This window comes from Argiope bruennichi, chromosome 4 (assembly GCF_947563725.1).
Source record: "Argiope bruennichi chromosome 4, qqArgBrue1.1, whole genome shotgun sequence".
NCBI classification, from domain to species: Eukaryota; Metazoa; Arthropoda; class Arachnida; order Araneae; family Araneidae; genus Argiope; species Argiope bruennichi.
In genome coordinates this window covers 21,226,562-21,249,546 of record NC_079154.1, presented here as the reverse complement: position 1 = coordinate 21,249,546, position 22,985 = coordinate 21,226,562, and the positions used below count along the sequence as shown (strand labels likewise).

General features: G+C 29.7%; 1 protein-coding gene across 1 annotated transcript in view; it reads right to left on the bottom strand.

Moving 5' to 3' along the window:
• The window catches only part of LOC129965438 (lymphoid-specific helicase-like), a 33,399-nt gene extending 22,793 nt beyond the window's left edge, over positions 1-10,606 (bottom strand). The window contains exon 1 of the mRNA XM_056079301.1: positions 10,547-10,606. The gene's annotated coding sequence lies outside the window, so the exon portion shown is untranslated. The remainder of the gene's footprint in view (positions 1-10,546) is intronic.
• Between the last annotated feature and the right edge of the window lie 12,379 nt (positions 10,607-22,985).

The following is a 22,985-nucleotide window of genomic DNA, read 5'->3' as shown; positions in this document are numbered from 1 at the left end:
GAGATAATGAAATCAGTTCTTAAAATTTTTTCAAAAATAAATGTTTAATTGTTTCGATTTGATATTTTTCAAAGTGTCAACTTCCTTTTTAAAAAGAGTATCTTAAATTTTCCTTATTCTATTTTATAAGTTTTGGACATTTGCAATATCTCTTTCTTTCCACATCAATTTCAGGATTCCTAAATGTTTTCATTTTCAATATGTAGATGGCGCTACAAGTCTAGTTATGAAGGTATCTGAAAACGTAGATTTTTTTCTGATTTAGCTCTATCTCTTCTTTTTTTGCGAGGCAAGGAACGGTAAGAATCGCATCACCTCTTTCTTTTTATTAAAAAAAAACTATGCCCTTACCTAAAGATTGAAAATATTTCATGACAGGGAAATAATTACTGGCAAGAAATTCCAATTATTAATGACTGTCTTACGAAATTCAAAGACATCTTACAAACCAAAATGAATTATTAAACAATTTTTGCTCACATTTGCTGTATGAAACGAGATGCTGTCATTGATAGAATTAGTCATTTTCTTGCCCTATAAGCAGTGAACACATCTAGCCGCTCGCTTAACAAACTAATCATTTTAATTTGATATTTCAACACATTTTTAATTTAATGCATATGTTAACCCTTATCGTGGCAAGATTGCTTTTTTGAAAAAGAGCAAAAAAAAAAAAAAAAAAATGTATATAGGTATATACATTTTGTATATACCTATATACATTTGTAAAAATGTATATACATTTTGTATAGCATACCTCATTTTGTATAGCATTATAACGTCACATAAACTGACCTCATTGAATTTTATATTTCTATTAATAATTTTTTTCTTAATTAAAATGATTTCCTAATTATTATTAAAAGAAAGTAAGCCTTTGTTATATTAAATGAAAAATGTCATAAGAAATATTTATTCGCAAATACAAAAGAAAAAAAATCAATTGCAAGTGGACAAACTGTTGCTTTTAGTTTTGTTTGCAAGTTGTTAGCTTTTATTAGTGAAGAGGGAAAAAATTATTTTCTTTTCTATATTTGTTTCACAAAGTAGCCGATTTCTAAGAATTTTTTAATGTTCATTTTATGTTGTAAAATGATTCAACAGGATATGTAAAAAAGCATCCTGTAGGATGCTTTAACTTCCATAAAATGAGAACATGCAAAATTCAAGGAAAGAAATTGGCGAAATGCCAAATACATATCGTGGTAGACTTTCGTAAGTAATAACACCGTAAAAAGAGAAGCACCGGTGTGGAACAATTTCTTTTTATTTTCGTACTATAAGACCACGAAACAACGGTTAAGACAATACAAAGATAAAATTACTAAAACCTACTACAAACAATGAGTAATCACAATCGCATGAAAAGAAACCTTGAAAAAAAGACATGCTATAATAATGGTAAAAAGATAATGATCTTTGCAAACGGTTTTAGAAAATTTATAGAATGAGAGAGACAGATTTAGAACTCTAGAAAGTATTTGTAATTATTTTAAAAGTGCAAAACAGTAACGACGTATTTTCTCTCATTTACAAAAATTATTTTACTGTTTTTTTTTCTTTATGTAAAGTATAGTATGTGCGATAAATTTATATCTACTTTCAATAAAGTTTTACTTTTCTTATAAACGCATATATCTGCTTATACAAGTGTTATATCTTATTATTACTTTTAAATAATGCAGTTTTAATACCTTTTTTTTGGCATGTAAAATTTTAATTGTTATATTACCTTTTTTTATTACTATGATAAAACAAGCAAAAGCAACAAAAAAATGAGATTCTTTGCATATCCTAATAAAAAAATTAGATAATACCTTTATTGGTATGGTTAATAGATACCTCTTTAAACAGATAATGCCTTTATTGGTAATTTTAATACCTTTTATTGGCATGAAAAATTTGAATTGTTTTACTATCTTTTTTTATTGCAAAGATAAAATAAGCAAAAGTAACAAAAAAAAATTAGACTTTGTGATATCCTAATAAAAAAAATAATGAAGAAAAAGTGAAAGATGACGATTTGTTCTAGTTGAAATATACTAGAGCCTATTTTTCCCATTTTATGAAAATCAATACATTTGGATTCTTTTAATTTTAATCCAAACACGTTCGATTTTGTCACCATCTCAAGCAGTGAAGTAATAAAAATTATTTCTAATCTGTAAGATAATCGACTAATATCTAATGACGATAGTCGATAATTATCTTATCGACGAATATTTAATGTCATGAACTCGATGGTAATTTAAAGAGTTTACTAATAAAGATATTGATTAGATTATGCTTTTTATAGATTAGAGCATGGTACTCTGCGTCATGAACTTGATGGTATTTTAAAAGGATTATTAGCGGTGAGTGAAATCAGATAATGCCTTTTAGAGATTAGAGAAATGTAAACAAAATTTTTAAAAAATTCAGTATAACTTTTAATAAAAACTCTTTTCCTTACTTCAAGAATATGCAAAAGTAGAAAAATAAAATCAGTCGATTAGGCATTGATTAACAATTAGCAAAAAATTTAGTATACGCATTAAAATGGTTTTTAAAAATTTAAATAATCTCACACAGAATTTTTTTATTTATTAAAACTATTTTTTTCTTTATGAAATTAACTCAGGGATTAATTAAACTCAGTGGCACGACAGCCCATGTAGGCAAAGGCCTAACTGCCCATATCTGCTTTCTTGACCGAGGGCCCTGAGGTGCAAGGCATATGTCCCGGTTAGGTGGTCAGCTTAAAGCGGAACCCCCAGTGTTTTGTTCCCAAGCATGCTTGGTCCTCAGTTTATCGACCCCAAATTGATTAAAAAAAAAAAAAAATCAATTTTTAGTTAAATTTCTGTTCTACTCTACAAAGATAAATAAAAAGTGCTCCATATTTTGAAAAAATATGAAACATTCCCATTGGCTTTAATAATGTCGATTGGACAGATAATTAATTCCTTTTAAATAATTTAGCCATTAATTCCATTTAGGTAACATAAGAATTCATTACACATTTATCTCTTAAGAAATTCTTTTGCTCACAGCTTCGATTCTATTTAGAAATGAAAACAAATGTAATGATAGTAATAAATAAAAATTTTCCTAACTTTTCAACTATATTATATAGTAAAATATTTCGCATATTCCTGAACAGATTATGTAACATATGGCTCTTTTATGGCATATAGTATTGCTGGCAATCGGGGGAAATTTATCTTCTCGGCATACTTCAATAATCCACAATATCAAGCGCATTTTTTTTGTTTATCTTCGTAAAATAGTGAAAATTATCGACTGTGCATTTTGGAATAATCCGTATTCACTCTAATCGACTGGATTCGAAATTTAAATTTCATTTACAATTTTCGCGTTGAAGTCACATTCTAAAATCAGTAAAATATTTCGCATATTCTTAAATAAATTATTTAACATAGCTCTTTTATGGCGACAAGAATTGCTTGGAATCAGCGGGAAATTTATTCTCTTGTAGGCTTAAATAATCCACAATATCACACGCATTTTTGTGTTTATCTTCGTAAAACAGTGAAAAATATCGATTGTGCATTTTGGAATAATGTGTACTCATTGTAATCGACTAGCTCGATATTTGACTCTCATTAAAAATTTTCTTGTTCAGAACACATTCTAAAATTCACGCAATCAGCCTTTTACATTTTTAAATAATCGCAGCCACATAAATGAGTATACATGTAATGATATCTCTTAATCTAATTTAAGTCCTAATTAATTTCCCAAATTTTATCTTAATTTAGCCCGCATTAACTTCATTCTAAAATGGTCTCTTATTTCCTGATCCAATTCCCACGTTTTATTCTACACCCGCTCTATAAAACTGTTGGTGTCAGCATTTTCTCCGAGCGGAGGTATAAAAACCCCCAATGCTTACAACAGTTTTAATCATTTTATAAATGAGTTAATTAACTAATTTTATATTTTAGCACATTTTTAACTTAATCGATATACCTGTCGTTTATTTTAGGTTATGTTTTTATTTTAGTAAATTTCTAAAAATGAATGTGTTTTTATTTACTTATTTATTTATTCAATAACAAAGCTTCTCTCGGCAGATTTTTTCATGTGAGAACATGATGTTGTTTTGGTTTGAGGTTTTTGAAGCCTCAAAATGCGTAGGCAACAAACTGGCGATTTATCGCTTTTGGGGCATCAATTTCCCGCTTTTAGGGTTATTAGAAAATAATGCAGAAGGTTGTCACATTTGGCGATTTATCGCCAACTAAAGTTACAACTTGATTTCCAAAATTATTCATTCTCAGAATTCTGACGAATTGTCTTAATTAATTTAAGTCATCAACCAGTTAAAACGGTTTGAAACAATCCCGAGATTATCAGATTACGCATCCGTCGATATTTAAAAAAACGATGGTTTTTTTCCATCTCAAAATCGGTCGAGCTCCAAAACTTTATTTGCCAGCTAGAAAAATTGAAAATGAAATTTTAAAAAATTATCATTATATATATATGTGTGTGTGTGTGTAATGATATTTAAAAATTTAATTTAATCCTAATTAATTTCCTAATCTTTTAGCCTAATTCAGCTCAAGTCAAAGTCATTCTAAAATATTCTCTTATTTCCTGATCCTATTCCATTTTTTCTTTCTAATTAATTCAACTGAAGCTTTGCAAAAATGATTGCGACAGCCGTTCCACGTGTGAAGGGCTCTGTTTCTCTTGTCAAGGCCCTATCATAATCGACACGTGTCAGAAATGTCAAGAAATCGAAAGTCTCTTCACTGTCTTCGAAACTGCCTTCTGATATTTAAAAATCATATGTTTACACACACACACACACACACACACACACACACATATATATATATATATAGAGAGAGAGAGAGGGGGATAGAGAAGTCTCGTGATTGTTTCAAACCGGTTTAAACTGGTTAATGACTTGAATTAATTAAGACAAATAATGATTTAAAAATAATAATGTTCTCACATGATAACTTGAAATTTGCGATCGTAGATTTAATTTTTTATCTTTCTATTATAAATTTTAATCTGTTTTAGGATTTTATTTATTTATTTATTTGCAAAATCGTGCTTTTTTTTCGGAGAAAATATTTAGATACGAATCACATACTGATTATATATGAATATTTTTCTATCTTGCCTTCATACGAATTGGTCACTTAAATAAAAAAAAAAAATCATGAATATACTAAGTTTAACATGTTATTCGAAACTGCTATATTACAGCATTCAATTACTGCTATATTCAACTGCTATATTACAGCATTCAATGTACAGTTTATCTATCATTACTTATAATTTTGAACTAACAATCAGTTTTATCATGGTGTTAATCGGGTCCGAGATGGCGCTATATGACATATAGAAAAAGGCTCTAATAGTTAGTTATAAAAAATGGTTTTTTCAGTGTGTGCAAACCCATGTTTTTTCAGGAAAAACATTTATATAGATAAACTTAAAAAGCAAAAATATTAAATATAAATACATAAGAAAAAAATGAAGCAAAAAGCACAACTCCAACCGAGGACCCGTTACACACGCATCATTCCTGTTGTCCTAACTATTCTATTGCACTGCTCACACTTCGAAGCGGAAGTTGAATATACTTATTCTAATAGTTAATTTAAAAAAAATCCCGACACAAGGTGTTCAAAAACAAGGAAATTCATAAGAATTTTATCACGATTACAGTATAGAACATCTCTATTTCTCAGACGAGAAAATAAAATCCTTATGTATAGTAGTTCTAAATTAAAAGCGACATCAATTAGTCCGCTCTTAAAATAAATGGAAATATCTGTTAACGCATAATAAATCTTTCTAGAATGTTCCAATTGCTGGAACGTGAGATCTTTCCATCTTCATCCTTTTTGAAGGCCAATAAAATCTAAATTCTACGTGAAGGTCGCCGCTCTCTTGTGCTGGCAATCAAGTATTTAAGGATATAAAAAGGGACATGCATAAGTTAGCTTGTTGCCAGCAGGAAGGTTGGAATAGGCTTTTAATTTAAAACAATTGTACAGGAAACTTAGTGTAGGCGTATGTAGAATGTTATTGGCGGCTTTTTAAAAGAATAAATCCGACATATTCTACGAATTTTTTGTAACATTTTAAATATTTTTTTATAGAAGATTTATGTAGAAAAGTAGTACGCCTGAAACAAAATTTATCTTAGATACTTTTTAGACTGTTGAAAGGTATGTTTATGATGTTGAACGGTTCGTCAATTTTTAAATGACCAATGTAAACTTCTGATTATTTTGCCATCTTTTAACCATTTAGCGGCTGGGAGTAATCTTTAATATTAAAATACTTATTATTAATATTATATAATTTATTATAAATATTAGCGATGCTGTAATATCTTGATCAAGACCGATCCTATAAGTGAGTAGCGTAGCAAAATAATTCCTTTATTTAAAGCCTTAAATATTTACAAAAAACAATTTTTTCTCATCCACATTAATATTATTTACAAAAATCAAAAAACAGTTCAATCACGAAATAGTTCCTCGATCAAATCAGAAAATAAGTCACCAAAGAAACTGGCTGTTAGCTCTAAACGGTTACTTCAGAGCCTCTCCAGAAATTCACCGATCTTTATCGGGTGAATACTAACACAGAAGCCCGAATCACATGGAGCTTCTGAAAAATCAGGAACAACTTTTCCGTCCTCTAAATTCTAATTCGAAGCTTTTTTCTCCTTTCTTTGAAAAAAAAAAAAAACTGCATTTTATTTCCATCAAATATCCGCCTTCGGTTTTCCCATTGATGAACAGGGTTCCCTATTGCCCAATAACTGCTCAACAATGCTGGCTCAATGGTCTAAATTCGATCGAGGAGGTGTCTGTTAAGGATTTATCTTTGTGACCGACCACCTCTTGAGCACATGTCAATTATAATCAATTCACAGCTAACACCAGCTCAAATGCACCTGGGCATATATGACAACGGTTGCTGATGACTGATCGATTCTTCATGACTTGAGGAGTCTATTCATAAGGGGAAAAAAGTTTAACATCTGGATGTTTTGACTTTCCTGTCCCTAAAATACATGATTGATATCTATTCGAAACGACGGGATACACATCTGCTTTGCCACACCTGGATATAGTAACAATTGATAAGACACAATGATTCTCCTAGGGAAAAAGATCCACATCTGGCGGTCCGTATGCACTTAACTATGTGTGGGAAAATGGAAAGCTTTACATCTGGTCGTAGTGCCAATTACCATGAGGAAAGCGGGGGAACGTTGCAATGCCATTACTTACGGTACATACTTACTGATATCTTACTAGATGTTCTAAGTTGGTTCTCTAATGGTCAGATAATTTGAATTCGAACTACCAAATTTTGCAAGATAAAAAAGTGCACATCCGAGTGATTTTTAAAAATTTGATTTAGAATTTCAATTAATTAAATATTAAGCGATATTTTTATGTTTTTCTTTAGTATCATCTAAAAATTTTACATTACAAAAAAATTTCTACCCTGCTTTAAAATTTAAAAAAATTATCATTTTACTGCAATTGCAATTTTTTCTCCTCAATTTTGACATTATTATTCCATTTATTTGTTTATTTATTTTGCTATAATTTTCAGCAATATACTTCACTGCTGTTAGGAAACTTAAAACGTTTTCATAGATTCATTAAATATTTAATCACGTGATATTCGCCAAATGTTGGCAGTTGAAGAACGATTCAGTTTTTTTTTTTTTTTTTTTTTTTTTTTTTTTTTATCTACGCACGCATACCACACAGTTTGTTTGAGCTATAAGAAAGCAAAGTTAGAGTATAATGAAAGACAATGTGCAATTAGAAAATAAATTTTTCACACAGTCATCTATTTAACGGCACTTTGATGTCATGGAATTTTACTCCTTTAGGAAGTATCATGTACAAGGCTCTTTAAATAACACAACTTTTTTTCAATCGCACTTGGAGATAAAAAATATTTTGGTAAAATCCTAGATGGGCCTACCTCTTGGCGACTTATTTGAAATCTCGCCAAGCTGACTACTAATTGAATATTTGCTATTATTATTATTTTTCAATTAAAAAACGATACTTGAAGGCCAGAAATAATAATAAAATAAAATAATAAATAAAAATAAATAAATAAATAAAATAAATATAATAAAAAATAAAAATAAATAAAAATCCGTCTAGGTTGCCACATTGGCGACGTTATCGCCACTCATTTGGCGAAAATTCAAAAAGACGGCAAGAGGTGGGCTGTGCTAGGATCCACCCAATATTTTAAGAAGAGTACCATGGACAAGTCACGGACAAAAATTGTTAAATGAAATTAAAATTAATCAGTCGATCTTTCTTGTATCTAATTCATCCCATACTGTGTCCTTTCTTATATCAGAAAAATTAAAAATACTTTTTTAACTTTGAGCCACATAAATAATATTCAAATATATAATATACTAGCCGCCTTTGGCGACCAGCCGGTTCGCCAATCTTAGTGTTCGTTAAAATTTTAATAATTAAATATTTTATGCAATTCCAACTTCTTCAGCAAAATATTTTAAAACTTCAAATTTTGATAGTCATATAATTCACTCATAATATTATAAAGGCCTTCAGTCATAACGTGATATGTATCTCTCTAATTTTCTGTTACCCCTCGTAGAATTTATGCTTTAAATTAAAGTGTAAAGGATTAATCTGCAATTAATATAACAATATTTTTTACTGAAACAAAGCATTTTTTTAATAATATGATTACTGATAATAGAGTCACTGAGCGTTTAAACTTTATGGGCACTAAAGAATATCTTTCTTAATTTATGTAATATCTCAAGCATTTGTCAACAAAATTTTCTCAGATTCATCATGAACAGATCGATTCATTAACAATGTTTCATTTTAAATGCATCAAACACTCAGAAAATAAAATGAATCGTTTAAAATAATCTGTCGAAAACAGGTTTAAAAAAACTACTTAAAAAACGATGTACTTAAAACTATAAGCATATATAAAAATATATATATAACTAACATAAATACAATTTAATTACAAAAGCATGCAACTAACCTAAAAATAATTTAAATCATTGTAAACAGGTTAAAAAAAACTACTTAAAAAACGACGTACTTAAAACTATAAGCATATATAAAAAATATATATATAACTAACATAAATACAATTTAATTACAAAAGCATGCAACTAACCTAAAAATAATTTAAATCATTGTAAACAGGTTAAAAAAAACTACTTAAAAAACGATGTACTTAAAACTATAAGCATATACAAAAAATATATAACATAAATACAATTTACTTACAAAAGCATACAACTAACCTAAAAGTAATTTAAATCGTCCGTTGATAATGGTTGCCATGCCAACGATCAGAACACAGTGCGCATGCGTGAATTTTCTTCGCCTTTTACGTAACGCAAATGCGTGAATTTTTCTACGCCAGTTGGGGTAACGCTATGAAGATTAGACATTTTTAATTTCCTTTATTCTGTGCTATTTTAATTCAAAAGTACTTCAGAATGAATCTGAAACATGGATTAATTAACAATGTTTAATTTTAAATGCATAAAACATTAAGAAAATAAACAGAATCGTTTGAAATAATCCGCCGAAAAATCTTAACCCTAGCCTCATTACTGTTGGGAGAAAAAAAGAACTAAAGCCTAAATCATTTGGCGTTGGGGAAAATTGAAGATTTTTTGGCGGAAAAGTTGGCGGTGGGAAAATGGAAGATTTTTTTGGCGGGAAAGTTAGTTTTTAATTAATAATTGACTACCCCTAACATTTAGGGGGATGAAAAATAGATGTTGGCCGATTCTCATAGATACCGGATAAGCACAAAAAATTTCATCAAAATCGGTCAAGCCGTTTCGGAGGAGTATGGCAACGAAAACTGTGACACGAGAATTTTATATATTAGATATTATTATATGTATCTTTATTTGTATATAAAATCATTTTTCTATTAAAAATCAATGCATTCTAAATGGCGAGTTCATAATCAAGAATAAAAAATTTTAAACATTTATTTCGACAATAAAATACTATAAACTATAATAAATTTACAATAAAATACTATATAATATAGTAAATAGTGAGAAATAGTATATAATACCAATTACCATGATTAATTACTGATGAAAAAAGCGATGAAAGTGTGGGTTTCATTATAACCAGTTTCAACATGTGGAGTTTTATCTTCATTAATTGGATGCATAATTCAGATTCCTGTCGCAATTCTGTCCTACATTTACCTTTTTTTAATTGCAAAGCTGAAAATCCAGTTTTGCAATGATATGATGTGATGAAAGATTAACTCTCTCTGAAGTATATTTATATCCTCTAGAACAACTTATATTCTTTTTTTTGAATAAAAAATCAAAATGAGCGTAATTTATTTTTTTTTCGGACGCATTCATGAGTTCTCTGTCACCTGAAGTATCTTAAAGCCATTTTTTTAAATGAATTTTTATATAGTACAGAGTGCAAGACACAAAACCAATCTCTTATCTAACTTCTATTTTCTAAATTGTCAGAAAAGTGCTTACCCCAATGAAGTATATATAAAAGACCATCTACAGTACACTCTCAAGTATCCGGTTCCCGATTATCCTGCCTAGTTTCCTTTAAATGAAGAAGCCAAAGCGATGCATTGGCAACATTGCCAAGGCATTGGAAGCGGACATCCGCTACGATCCTCCTACGAGTCGTATGCAAAATACAAGTTGTGACAGGAAAAGGGCAGTATTCTGTTAATTGTTCTTTGTTTCGTCAGTGTGTAACGGACCTCAATTGCTGCCACTGTTTTTGATTATATTTGTGTAATCATTTAACAGTGAAAAATAAAATCCATTTGAGCCAATTTTCTCAAGAATTAGACCTACGATTTACGTTAATGTTTTGCGTACGCTTCCTCCATTTTAGTTAGGCATTTCAGAATTTATGTTAAAATGTGAACAGTTTATATCATTTCATTTACTTTTTCCTCAAAGAAATACTTGAAACGTGCAATGCAATATATGAACATATATAAACTACCACTACAGAGCCTTCTATTTTAACTCGGCACGTTACCGGCAATGGCTTCAGTGATTTACCATGTCGAGGCCGCAAACGCATTCTGCGTGCCTTGATATAAGTAGAGGGTTTAGTACTCAATAAGAAATGAGAAAATATGTATTATAACAGTGAATTTTTGTATAAAAACTTGTGTTTTCTAGTATTGTATGGAAAGAAATGAATTCATAAAACTAAGGCCTATTCGTTTTTTTTTGTTTGTTTTTTTTCCTTTATTATCCGGCTGCCCTTTAAGCTGATACTCGAGAGTGTACTGTATTTAGAATTGAATTATTATATACCACAGTCCAAAAAACGGTAACCGAATTTCTTATATAGCATTCCTTTTTCTAAAGTTTCAAGAAAGTGCTAGTAGTAATATGGATAATAGTAGTAATACTAAGTATTAGTAATAGTAACTAGTAGTAATATTGCCACAAGTGCTGGTTTAAGAAAAGGGAAACAAAAGCGGAATTATAAATTTATATAAAGATTAAAGCAAAACATTAAAAGAACAATCTGCATTCATTTTGAACAGTCAATCATTTTTTTATTGTAAAAATGAAGCCACCAAAAATAATGTAATGTACCCTTAACGATGCATGGATAATAGTATGAGAAAGCAAGCTGTAATGAATTATTCGTTTTCTAAACAAATACATATCAAATTAAAAAATTTCGCATTTTTTTTATTGTGAAAAAAATTTTGTCTTAGATATAAGAATTTTGTATCAACCAGATAGGTGATAAGTAGTATTTCAGTATAAGATAAATTTCTCAGGGAAATCGCTCATACTTGCTTTGTTTGCGAGCTTTTAACAACAATAAAGATTGTAAAAACAAACGCTGAACATTATAAAATCTGATTGATGTGTTGAGTGCTTGATCTACTACTATTCACTCATTATGACTGCCCGTTTTTCTTAAGATATATTATTGACATTCTGTGGAAAAAGACACCCCCACGAGGATTCTGTTTCGTATTTCACTTCAGTTATATTAACGTCCCGTTTTAAATCAGCACTAAGGCTATTTTGGGATTGGCCTTATAGCTTTGAACCGCAGTCAAATGACGAGGACGACGCTTGGGGTGGCATCCCCCTCATCTAACTTCTGCACCACACCAACGGGAGAACATTTAGCCCCAACGGATTTAGTACGCACCAGACCCGCTTACACGACGGTTCCGGTGTGGAAGTGGGTCTCGAATCTGCAATTCTCCCGTTCCGAAACCGGGACCTTACCATCAGGCCACCGCGGCCCCACGCTGCCGTTTAAAGAAGGCAGCCATCTTCTATATTTGCTTGCCTTCGTACATGTAAGCGTAACTTCTTATCAGAACTGCGCTTGCTCTTGATTGGCCAGTTAAGTGCGCCCGAAGTGTATAGATGTTAATCTAAATCTTCATTTTGACACGGTCGATGTGTAATTTTTTTACTTTCGCGAATACGTATCATACAGAAAGTATAGTAATCGTCACCCTCCCCTCCCCCATGAGTTTGAAACACACATTTTGTCAAAATGTCCGATGATTATGATTCATGATTGTGGGTCATACACGTTTATACCTATATTATGTAATGTTTATAAACATGTCTAAGTAACATAATAAACAGAAGGAAAACTTTTTTTCATAATTTTTTTAATTTTACCATTTTTGGAAAATATCAGACCTTTTGTCAGTCTGTTTGTGACAAAGATAATTGAAAAACGCTTTGAGCTAGATGATTGAAGTTTGGTATATGGTCTTTACACAAAAATTGCAGATTTCTATCAAATTTTGAGCAAAATATATTCACAGGAAGTCTGTCTGTTCGGCTGTTCGAATATAAATTAACACGAGAGCTACAAAACGAAGAGAGCTAGATAGATAAAATTCGGCACACAGATTTAAAGTCTATAGTGAAGGTACTCAACATATAGTGAACATAATGACTATAGTGAACAAATTTTGGGTTAAATTCAACAAAGGTTGTCCGTCTGTCGGTCTGTACTTTCAGAAACAAGTTAACTCGATAATTGGAAAACGCAAAGATTTAAATATATCAAATTCGGTATAAGATATTTGTGGCTGCAAGTGCAGATTTTTGTCAGATTTTTGTTTCAATCGGTTGAGAAAAACATGTCTAAAACACAAATTCGATTTTCGGATACTGTTAACCGCATACCAGGGATTAATCGCCAAAAAATTCGGCAAAGATGACAAGATAGATTTAGTAAAAATCATAGAATTGAAACAGTGAGTCAGTAAAAATTACAGTTTATATCTCAGCTCTATGGTAAAAATGCTAAATTCTCACAAAACTTAATATTTCGTAACTATTGTACGCCAATGACAAGTCTGCGGGAAAGTTTTGGGAAGACGACCCCAGTTGATTTATTTAATTAGAATGAAATATTCACTTTATTATGGTTTTTCACGAAATTTGCCATACAACCATTTGTATTTCGTTCGACGTGTACATACGCAATTGTTGACTTTAAAAAAGGGGACGAGGGAATTTAGAAATAAAATTCCTCGGTTAATGGGTTGATTTGGAGAATATGTTTATTTGAAGTCTTTTACTATTATTTCAGTTACTTAAACCTAAGTTTTATTCTAAACTGCTTCTGTAGACCGAGTTAAAAATATTTTTTAGTTAAATTTGTAAGAGGTCCCTTTCAAATTCAGGTTGACAGGAAAAAAATGCGTAGGTACTCATATCAAACGTCTATCTAAGTCAGTCGATCTAACTTATCATGCAGGAAAAAAAGCATTGCACATTTTTATTAATAAACAAGTGATAAATTATCTGTTTACTAACGCAGAAGTCGAAATTCTCTTATCTGATCCATTCATAGACTTTTAGATAAAAGCGTTTTTAACCTTTCGTATAATCGATAAACTCGTCCAGTGCTTCGAAATGGCCTTGAAAAAATCAGTCAGGAATCTGTTATCTTTTCAGATACTCATAAATCTCCCAATCGTTATGAAATAAATCTGATAATTTTACACCTTTTTCTTTTGGTTTTGGATTTGGTTGAAAGACTGTCGGATTAGCACTTTGCTTTAAAGTTGAACTGATCGTCCGATATTTTTGGAGAAATGATAACAAAAGCTGAAAGATATATTTGACTCATCATTCTTGAGGAGTTAATGACCAACGGTCCGCTCAATGTAAAAGACTAATGAATGATAATTCGATGTAACATCAAAGGCACTCAAAATCAACAGTTTGTCTTTATTTTAGGAAGGATTATTTTTCCATAATTATCTAAACTATAAGTAGCTAATGAACTATATTAATTTTAAATGGAATCTAATTACTGATTGCCTTAAGACTCGGCGAGATAGTTATTTTGGGGGCGACCGTAGGTAGAGCAGGCCCAACTGGAAACAATTTTCAATAGAAACTGGGTTACCAGCCAACTTTCACCCATAATATAAAAAAAGTTTAATAATAATAATAAAAAAATACTTTGTTAAAAATTACGTTTATTAACGAATTAAGATATCTAATATTTATTTTAAATGTTTTTTATTCTTTAATCATTAAAGTAAATTATGACAAAATTGAAACTATGTATAATATAGATAATACAAATATATTTACATTTTCATAACCCATCATGAAGTGGTTACACTTCACACCACATCAGGAAGTCAGTAATTCCGTTAAAAAGCAAGACATTCCATTAATTACTCCTTTCAGAATTTCATTACAAAGCAAGACATTCCATTAATTACTCCTTTCAGAATTTCATTACAAAGCAAGACATTCCATTAATTACTCCTTTCAGAATTCCATTACAAAGCAAGACATTCCATTCATTACTCCTTTCAGAATTCCATTACAAAGCAAGACATTCCATTCATTACTCCTTTCAGAATTCCATTACAAAGCAAGACATTCCATTCATTACTCCTTTCAGAATTCCATTACAAAGCAAGACATTCCATTCATTACTCCTTTCAGAATTCCATTACAAAGCAAGACATTCCATTCATTACTCCTTTCAGAATTCCATTACAAAGCAAGACATTCCATTCATTACTCCTTTCAGAATTCCATTACAAAGCAAGACATTCCATTCATTACTCCTTTCAGAATTCCATTACAAAGCAAGACATTCCATTCATTACTCCTTTCAGAATTCCATTACAAAGCAAGACATTCCATTCATTACTCCTTTCAGAATTCCATTACAAAGCAAGACATTCCATTCATTACTCCTTTCAGAATTCCATTACAAAGCAAGACATTCCATTCATTACTCCTTTCAGAATTCCATTACAAAGCAAGACATTCCATTAATTACTCCTTTCAGAATTCCATTACAAAGCAAGACATTCCATTCATTACTCCTTTCAGAATTCCATTACAAAGCAATACATTCCATTCATTACTCCTTTCAGAATTCCATTACAAAGCAAGACATTCCATTGATTACTCCTTTCAGAATTCCATTACAAAGCAAGACATTCCATTGATTACTCCTTTCAGAATTCCATTACAAAGCAAGACATTCCATTGATTACTCCTTTCAGAATTCCATTACAAAGCAAGACATTCCATTGATTACTCCTTTCAGAATTCCATTACAAAGCAAGACATTCCATTCATTACTCCTTTCAGAATTCCATTACAAAGCAAGACATTCCATTCATTACTCCTTTCAGAATTCCATTACAAAGCAAGACATTCCATTGATTACTCCTTTCAGAATTCCATTACAAAGCAAGACATTCCATTCATTACTCCTTTCAGAATTCCATTACAAAGCAAGACATTCCATTCATTACCCCTTTCAGAATTCCATTACAAAGCAAGACATTCCATTCATTACTCCTTTCAGAATTCCATTACAAAGCAAGACATTCCATTCATTACTCCTTTCAGAATTCCATTACAAAGCAAGACATTCCATTAATTACTCCTTTCAGAATTTCATTACAAAGCAAGACATTCCATTAATTACTCCTTTCAGAATTCCATTACAAAGCAAGACATTCCATTAATTACTCCTTTCAGAATTCCATTACAAAGCAAGACATTCCATTAATTACTCCTTTCAGAATTTCATTACAAAGTAAGACCTTCCATTAATTACTCCTTTCAGAATTCCATTACAAAGCAAGACATTCCATTCATTACTCTTTTAAAAATTTCATTACAAAGCAAGACATTCACTTAATTACTCCTTTGAGAATTCCATTACAAAGCAGGACATTCCATTAATTACTCGTTTGAGAATTCCATTACAAAGCAAGACATTCCATTAATTACTAGTTTCAGAATTTCATTACAAAGCAAGACATTCCATTAATTACTCCTTTCAGAATTTCATTACAAAGCAAGACATTCCATTAATTACTCCTTTCAGAATTCTATTACAAAACAAGACATCCCATTAATTACACCGTTGTGAATTCTATTGCAAAGCAAGATATTCCATTACAAAGTATATTAGAAAGAGAAATAAGTAATGTATATCAAAAGCATGATTTATAAAACAAACTAATTTCCAGTTTTAAATCAAATTTTTATTGTTTTTTATATGTTCTTATGGTATTATTTCAGACAATAAAAATTGCTAAAAAAGAAAAAAAGTAAATATCTTGATTTAAAAAAAAAACTGTTTTATAATTCAAGTCAAATTCAATCTCTATTCATCGTTATTATGTCTATGGTATATGAATGAAATAAAATCTTTTCATATAAATATTTGAAAAATGTCCTTTCCTTTTTTTTGATGTATTTATTTTATATGGAACATCCGATGATATTATATTTATTTATATGTATAGATTTATCTTAGATCCATTCATGCAAAGCAATGAAAAGAGCGAAATTGACTCATTTGAAGTTGCCACAAAAACTCGATTTTTCCAAAAATTTGAGTTAAACTTCTTCTAACCAATGAAAGTGGTTTCCCCAAAACTTTCTCGCATGCTCTCTAATAAACTTGTCATGACAAAGAAAACCTTCCATGGCATTAGAGTACAATAGTTGCAAACTATTAACTTTTGACATGAAAGCATTTTTAGTGAAACTATGGTATCATCCTTGGCGAGTTCTTTGGCGATTAATCCCAAGCATGAGATAACAGTATCCAAAAATCAAATGTGCATTTTTCTTATCTAATTGGAACAAAAATTGGACAGAAACTGCACATGTAATCACAAATTCTCGTATGAAATTTGATATATTTAAGTCACTGCTTTTTTTAACTATCCCGTTTACTTATTTCTGAAAGTACGGACCTACAGACAGTCAATCTGTTGTTGGATTTGGATAAATATTTTGCGAGTATTCAGACTATAGATGTTGAATTTGTGTACTGAATTCTATCTAAATAGCACTCTGTGTTTCGTAATTATCGTCTTCACTTATATTCGAACAGTCTGACAGACAGACTTCTCTGAATGGGTTTGCTCAAAATTTTAAAGAAATCTGCAAATGTGGTATAAAGACCATATACAAAACTTCAGTCGTCTAGCTCAAAGCATTTTTGAGTTATCTTTGTCACAGACAGACTGACAGAAAGTCTGATATTTTCCAAAAATGATCAAATTAAAAAATTCCTGAAAATAAGTTTTTTTTCTGTTTATTAGACATGTTTATAAACATTACATAATATAAACGTGTATGACCCACAATCATGAATCATAATCTATAAAAGGAAAAGTTTGCGTGCTTGTGTGCATGTGAGTGCTGAGTCCCAAAAAAAATCTACAGCATTTATAGCCATAAATTTTGGTACACAAGTAATCGTAATGATGACTCGATGGCCTGAAAGCCCGGATTTTTATATTTATTTTGAAAATATTTTCCTTGGTCCTGGATCTTTTCTGCGATATTTATGTGTCCGTAGCACAGTTTCTAATGATTGTATAGGTGAAAAAATCAGTGCAAAATAAAAAAGAACGAACAATTGTTGTTCTAAAAAAATTTGTTTTAGACATCTGATAAAATTTACTGAATTTCAGAAGGTTTTAAAAATTAACTTCTAAAAAACTTTAAGAATTAAAATTAAAATTAGTGCATTTGGCACAAAAATTCCGTTATCTTATTCACATTTTTTTGAAGTCATTATTCATATATATATCTTTAACTTAGAACGATCAAAATACCTTTATTCCTTGATTTTTAATTGATTGTTTTCCTTATTCAAATTAGTTATATTTTATTGGCGCTGTTTGAAGAAAACTTTTGAATGTTATTGTCTGTCTCTTTTAAATACTTTTACTTTTTATTTATTTATTTTGATTTTTATCGTCTGAAGTTCACCAGACGATATCATCATGAATAAAAATAAGCGTTCAAAATCAATATTATATTTTTTACTCTGTTTCGACAGCTTTATTTAACAATATTGTGGTTTTGATTTCACGGATATCCATTATGTCGCGGTTAACAATGCGTGCGCTCTGCTAGTAAATACTTAAACAGAAACAAATACATTGCCATAAAATTAATAAAACAAAAATTACCATAAAATAAATCAACAACCTATTAATGAAGTTAAAAATGCATTGAAACGTGAAACAATTAATTAACTATTTTATTAAAAGAAGAGCCAACATAATGTACCTCAAAATACATAAATCCCTTTTCTGATATCAGCAAATAAACATTTTCTCGTTAATAATACATAGGATGGGATTTTATTTTTCCCTAGGAAACCTTCTAGTGAAAAAATTTCGATCAACAAAAGAAAAAAAAAAAAAGGGAAGTTTAGGTAACAGATAGAAAACTAAGCACGTGCAGAACTTTTCACGTTCAGTAAAGCACGTGCGAGACATTTATGATTAGAATATGCAGAGCTTTTCAAGTTCAACCCAGCACGTGCATAACTCTTATCTGTAAGTCGTAGCCTCCAAATACATACATATCTCGAAAGTCATTAAGTAATAATGCACTGGATGAACTCGCTTCGTAGCGTGCATGATATATTGGTCGAGTAAGGATAATATCTAATTTTCCCGAACTAAAAATCACCGTGGTTTTAATTTATTTATCCCCGTTTTATTTAAATAAAAATTATATTTACTATTCTAAATGTTAGATATAATGGTTCATTTTAAGTGAGATTAAACATTGAGGATTGACTCAATCCCAGTTTTCGACTTTTTGTTTCTCCTAGAAAAATAATCCTAAAATATGTCAATGTAATTTTTAAAAAATGATGAAAATCTATAAGAAAAAAATAGTTTATCATATAAGAATGGTTCTTGTTAAAACTTTTGGCTTATAAAATATTTCCATACTTTTGAAACGTAATCTTAAAACAGGATTAAAATTGAGTTCTTGTTTCCATTTAAGGGTAGCAGGAGATATGTCTCTATTTTAAGATTTTAAGCATGTTTTATAATTGTTGGTCTGATTATTTCCATCGATTTATTAAAACACATATAATTTACATTTTTAATCACATCTAATGCGAGAATATAAATTCTTAGCAAACTTTTCGATGATTAAAATTTTTGAAATTTGTTATAAATATTAGCGTTGTTGGGATTTGTATTTTTGCTAATATTTCTGATTAGTTCCTAATGCTCCAAAAATTTCTATAACTGGTATTTAAAATCGTGTAGTTTTTAATAATGTCACGAAAATGCAATTGTGGAAATTAATTTTTTTAAAAGGTTGAAATAAAGATGAAACAAAAAGAAATATTCACTATCTCGCTTAAAAACTAAAGATTATATAGAAAAATGCAATTAAAAGAAATAAAGCAGGGGCATCTTTTAGAATTTTCTGAAGATCATTTTTACATGATGCTGCCAATAAATGTTTATGTTCCTTTTATTTTCATTACTAATTTTCTTAATCCATTAATTTTCGCTAATTTTTGTACATGCGCATTTAATCATTTTTTAAATAAAGAAGTAAGCGCAGAAGTTTTTTTTTTCTTTTTTATTTTCACATGGCAATATTTTTTCGATGTAAGTATTTGAATTACATGCTGAGCTGGATACATTCCGAATGAAATAAAACACACTTACAGAATTAGATCAAATATTTAATTCGAGCTTTTAGCTTTCGGGTTTTATGATTCTCCCTTTGCAAATCACCAATTTCCTTTCGCAGACGATGTACTACGACACACCTAATTGCCCTTAATGAATAGATGAATCACGATTATGTAAGTCACAGTCCTCTACAGCTGGGCGAGTGCCATCTGCTCATCTGTTCTGAAAACATAGATGGATGAAAAGATGTTTTTTCCGGCACTGTCATCGGTCTTGCCGGAGGCTCATTTAAATTGTCAAACGAAATAAATTAAAATGCGTGCTGATTAAACAAACGCATGATTAATAAAACTAAATAGCATGAAATATGAAGAAAACAATTCGATTCGAATCACTAGCCCAAACAAAAAGTCATTATTGAGAAAAAATTAGTTCATTTTTAAAATGTATTCTTATTTATTGGTAAGCATAACGTGCACACTAAAAAATGTATTCAAAATCTTCACAATTTATGCGAATATATTAAATTCAGTAACTATAACAATGAAAAGTTTTGTTGTTAAATATATTTGAAAATTTATTTTTGTCAAATTTAGTCAAATTAAAGGAACAAAAATTTTATGGAAAAAAAAAGTGTTGGAACATTTCTCTTTTCTTTTTTAGAATTTTAAAGTGGTGTAAAATCAATCTTGTACAATAATATGTCCCAAATTTATCGAGGAAAAGTATCATCATTTTCAATCAAAAATTTTTAACAATTTTGTAATGCCCTTTGTTAATGATCACCGACTTAGCAAGAAGTAAATTTAAAGCGAACGAATTAGTTCACTTAAAATGGAATAAACTGCAATTTAAATATTATTGAAGTTTTACAATTTTATTGAAATAATTCACTCATTTAGAAGAATTATCGTTGCTCGAATCTTTTTTTATTTTCAGACAGCTAATTTCGGATTTTTCTCCCCCAAGTTCTTTTTCGGAAATATTCAAATAAAAACTCGCTTTGTTTAGCATAGCTTAACTATGATCTAAATAATAAATATCTTAACAAATTTAATTGAAAAAGTGTTGGCCGGGAGTATTGGTTGTGCTTAATTTTAATTATATTATTAATGGAAAATTTGATGTTCGTTCAAATAAGGTATTTTTGAAATATTGAACTGTGATCCATATTAAAGCTGAGTCTTTTTAATAACCTTAAATTTGTTTTGTTTATTGTGTAAACGAATCTTAATGGAATCAAAGCCCCTATAAGTCATTAAACTTTTCGGTCAATCTATCTTCTAATTAAATTTCGCCTTTCGCAATACTGTAACCACCTTTTTATTCCTCATGTAACCTGCACAAATAATAAACAGAATCTTACTTCGGTAGCTTCTAACAATGGAAGAAAGATTAAAGATTAAGATTAAATATTCGGTGAAACAATGAAAATGGGTAGAATTTTTTGGGCAAAAAATAAAAATGTGTTCTTAAAATTATGCAGAAAAATATTTTTTTAAAAATTCCTAAAATTTATGGAAAAAATTGCTCCATAATTTTAGCGATTTCATTAAAATGACAATTATTTGCATATTAAAATGACATTGATTTTTATACAATGTTTTCTGAAATTAACAAAATATTCTAAAATTCCTTTTAATGTTAATTAATAAAAACTCTTATTTAAAATTATTAAAAAATTGCACCAAAAAACATTTTATTCTGCAGCGTTTATTTGTGTTACATCATAGCTCCATATCAAACTGTCGTTTTATAGACACACATTCTTTATCTTTAAACAGAGATATTGCCTAGGTAGTGCACCAATCGTGATGATCCCTTGTTAGGTTTTTTGATTAAAAGAAAGTCTAACATTCAGAAAATGATACAACCCTAAAACTCCTAGTTTCAACAAATACTTTGAGATATTGGCAAAATTTTACTCCAATTTCTAGCTAATGCTTTGTTATATGTACTAATGGATATACCATTTTGATCTTTTGTCCCGTTTGTTTAATAGAAAATTTTTAGCAATACATTTGGTGCTAAAAATGTTAAGTTTTCTCAAATATTTAGAAAACATTTACGATCACCCTGATGCAATAGGCTCCAGTATTGCTCCCCCCCGATTCCCCCTTGCTATCTCATATTTTTAATCATCAGTTTTCATTTTCCAAGAAAAGAATTTTAAAAAAAAGCACTAAGCTTCTTACAAAAGAGTTAAATTGTTTTAGATGGGTGCATCTAAAAAGTTATATCAATATAAGTAGATTAAAAATACATCAAACAAACAGGAATCCCTCAAAGACTAACAAAAATATCATTACAGACTAATATTTTTTTTTTTTTTTGCAATATTTAGTTTGAAAAAGAAACTACACCTCCTAAATCTATATTTTGGAGTTGGAGTTCCAGAATGAAGTCCAATTATTTACAAATTATAATTCAATATCTAAATGACGGTAATTGAAAATGGTACTAAACACCTGGATGGCAATTTGTAAGCTGCAAAATTGCTAGGAGAATTCATTCCGCAATATATGTATACATATTTAGCGTATATAATCTTATAAAAAATAAAGTTAACCTTTTCAATTTGAAAGTTTAATATCCAGTTTACAAATCATCAAAAGATTTTAAGAATCAAATGTTTTAAAAATACAGGAGAATATCCGTTATAGTTAATGCTTTGTTATATGTACTAATGGATATACCATTCTGATCTTTTGTCCCGTTTGTTTATTAGAATTCTCCATTTATAATTATTTTTTACTCCATTCCATAATTTACAAAAGTCGCACACATTCGTAAGAAAAATTAATTTATATTTCACCAGTGGAAATTTATTAAATATTTACTCTTCAGGTAAAACAACTATTGTTTTTATTTTTTTCAGTTTAATGGCAGTAAGTAAGCAAGATCAATTTATTTAAAAAAATTCAATTAATGAGTTTGCCAATGTTATTAAGGAAAAAATTAGTGTATCAATTCCT